The 3,946-nt window shown below is 39.4% G+C and overlaps 1 pseudogene; it reads left to right on the top strand.

Annotated features, from left to right (window-relative positions):
* The first annotated feature begins 2,261 nt into the window (after positions 1-2,261).
* On the top strand, positions 2,262-3,266 carry LOC146021220 (uncharacterized; annotated as a pseudogene).
* Positions 3,267-3,946: the final 680 nt, after the last annotated feature.

Here is a 3,946-nt window from a genome sequence, read left to right as displayed (position 1 = left end):
ACACGCCGTGGCACTCAGAGCCCCCAAATTTGGCAACAAGGTACCTCTATACCTGGTGGTGTGCACCTCGAAGCCGTTTTTTGGAAATTTCACTCAGAAATTTAAAAAACACCAAGATTCAATTTGCCTTGAATCAGGATCTGGAAAAAAAGTTTGACGATCTGGGAAACAGATGATGACGGAACAACACCACACCTGAGTTCATTGCTCCCCATTGAATATGAATGCAAACACATTCCAACATTATGGTGGAGTATTTCAACAATAAGGAATATTTGAGGATATACATATACCACACATCACACACACACACTTGCATACCTCACCCTCTCTCTCTGGTAATAATGTGTAAACCTGTGGTGAAATACCCTTCTTATCAATTAACCAGCTCACCACAGGTGACAGTAATCAGACATTACCAGGGAAGTCCAGGAACAGAGCATTTTCTCCATGAAACAGAGAGAGTCAGGTAGGCAAGTTTCACACACACATAACACACACAGTACACCACATACGCACACACAGCACACCACACACATAGATACATAGCGCACTACACACACTTATACATTAGTTAGATATACACAACACACACATAACACACCACATGCAGTACAACATACACCCACAAACACTGCGACACACATCCTAAAAGAGTACAACACTCACAAATACACGCACACACACTTAAATATTGCACACATACAGAAACACACAGAACACACACTTAGACATTGCGCAGATACACACAGCACACTACACACATATATATATATATATATATATATATACATAGTGCACCTCACACACACGTTTGACAGATACACACAACACACCATACAGTACAACACTCATATTCACTACAACACACACCCAAAACACAGTAAAACACACACAAACATTGACAACATCCATTTAAAACATTGCATACATACAGTACACGACACACATACTGTACACACACACTTACATATTCTACACACAGTATACCAAACACACAAACACATTACACACAGACACTACACCACACACATATTGCATATAACATTTCCGAATACTCATATCAGCATACTTGCTTTCATTTCTTACATCAACTATACTGACATTTTCATAATTTCAATTGGTCTGCATGTATGGTTTTTAAAACTGCATTTTGGGAACTCTTATTTTTCCGGAATAGAATGCCACATCCTCCTACAAAAAAATATGTTTAAGAAGAACGCAGCAAATTGATAGAGAGAGAAATCAGAAAAAAAGATATGAGGAAAGAGATGAAGAACGACAAAGAAGACTGCAGTCAAACAGGGCTACTACCTCAGCAGCACGTGCACAGGAAACTCCGGAACTTCGACAAAGAAGACTGCAATCAAATTGGGCTTCTACCTCAGCAGCACTTGCAAAGGAAACTCCGGAACTTCGACAAAGAAGACTGCAATCTAAAAGGGCTTCTAGCTCAGCAGCACGTGCACAGGAAACTCTGGAACTTCGACATAGAAGACTGCAATCAAATAGGGCTTCTACCTCAGCAGCACTTGAAGAGGAAACACCTGAACAAAGACAAAGAAGATTGCAGTCCAACAGGGATTCTGCATCAGCTATGCGGTTACATGTTTGGAGAAATAAGGACAATGCAGCATTCTCCTATAGCCCTTTAGTAGATTACACGTCAGATGCAACATGTACTATCGGATCAATGTCTTTAGTTTGTGATTATTGTGAAGCTTTAAAGTGGCAAGGTGAATGTCTCGGTATGTGTTGCAGTGGTGGAAAGGTGAAATTGTTACCATTAATTCATCCTCCACAGCCTTTGTGTACATTGTTGGCAAGTGACTCATCAGATGCCAAACATTTTCAACGGAACATAAGAACATACAATTCCTCTTTCCAGGTGACCTCTTTTGGAACAACAAAACAAATAACAGAGGATATATGCCAACATTCAAGGTACAGGGGCAAGTATATCATAAAATTGGAAGCCTCCAAGCTTTGCCTACTGAGGAGCCAAAGTTTCTACAAATTTACTTTGTTGCAGATAATATCCAACAAGCTGAGCAGCGTTGCCAAAACTTTCAAACCATAAAACAACACTTGGTGTTGCAGTTGCAATAAATGTTTCATCGAGAAAATAGCTACATAAAAAGCTTCAAATCGACTATAGAGAAAGTCACACCAGAAGTCAAATTAATTATTTTAGCAGATAAAACACCGCAAGGTGAACATGACGTTTTAATGCACCAGTGGCATCAGAAGTAGCAGTAATTATGGCTGGAACACAATATGGAAGTCGAGATGTACTATTGGAAACAAAAACTAACAACATTAAGAAAATTGCAGAAACTCACAGATCTTATAATGCCTTACAGTATCCAATATTGTTTCCAAGAGGAGAAGATGGATACCATTTTGCTCTACGTCAAATCAATCCAGTTACAGGAATTCTGACAACACAAAAGATTTCAGCTATGGATTTCTATTCATATATGATCATGGTGCGTTCTTCAAATTTCAATATTCTTCTCCGAGGTAAAGATCTATTCCACCAGTTCATCGTGGACATGTATGCAAAGATTGAATCGGAAAGACTAAGGTACATTCGTCTGAATCAGAGGTCACTGAGGGTGGATGAATATGCACATTTGAGGGATGCTATTATCAACGACGGTAATGTTTCTGACATTGGTAAGTTGATCATTTTGCCTTCAAGCTTCACTGGTGGTCCAAGATATATGCACGAGCGTACACAGGATGCAATGGCGTATGTGCAGAATTGTGGTCGCCCAGATCTCTTTATCACTTTTACATGCAATCCCGGTTGGACTGAAATCCAAAATGAACTATTTCCTGGTCAGAAACCCCACGATCGTCATGATTTGTTAGCAAGAGTTTTCCACCTGAAACAAAAGACTCTCATGAATCTCATTACCAAAGGCAACATTTTTGGAAAAGTACAATGTCATATGTGTACAATAGAATGACAAAAGCGAGGACTTCCTCATGCTCACATTCTGGTATGGCTTCAAGAAACTTTGCATGTACAAAGAGTTGATAGCTTCATTAGTGCAGAAATACCAAATCCAGAAGAAGAACCAAGTCTATTTAGCATTGTAACAAGTCAGATGGTACATGGTCCCTGCGGAAATTACAATCCATGTTCCCCCTTGCATGAAGAATGGAAAATGCACAAAGAGATATCCACGTTGCTTTTTAAAAGAAACACAAACGGGACAAGATGGGTACCCATCAGATGGTGGTTTCACAGCAAATAAGACAGTTCGGAGATCATCTGTGGTTGTGGATAATACATGGATTGTCCCTTATTGTCCACTTTTAACAAGAATCTTCAATGCTCGCATAAATGTAGAGTTTTTGCAATTCTGTCAAGTCCATAAAGTACATTTGCAAATACGTCAATAAAGGTTCTGACATGGCTGTTTATAAACTAACTACTAACGAAAATGAACATAATGAAGTTCATCTGTATGAAATGGGAAGGTATATTAGCACCATTGAAGCAGTATGGAGAATACTTGATTTTCCTATTCACAAGCGCCACCCAACAGTCATTCACTTAGCCGTCCACCTCGAGAATGGACAAAGAGTCTATTTCACTACAGAAAATGCAACAGAACATTCACGGCTCCCTCCAGAAACTACCCTTACAGCCTTTTTCAAAATTTGCTCAGAAGACAAGTTTGCTCGCACATTATTATACCACCAAGTTCCAAGGTATTTCACGTGGAACAATGCAAACAAAAAATGGATTTTTCGCAAAATCGGACAAAGTGTTCGAGACCATCCAGGAATCAAGTGTAGTGATGCACTTGGCCGAGTGTACGTAGTGCATCCAAAGAACTCGGAATGTTTTCACCTGCGATTGCTACTACTGTACATGAGTTACAAGGACCTACTTCATTTAATGATCTTAGAACATTTCAAGATAGACTTT

This window comes from Crinia signifera, chromosome 7 (genome assembly GCF_055691185.1).
Source record: "Crinia signifera chromosome 7, ASM5569118v1, whole genome shotgun sequence".
NCBI lineage: Eukaryota > Metazoa > Chordata > Amphibia > Anura > Myobatrachidae > Crinia > Crinia signifera.
This window is presented reverse-complemented; position numbering and strand designations above follow the sequence as displayed.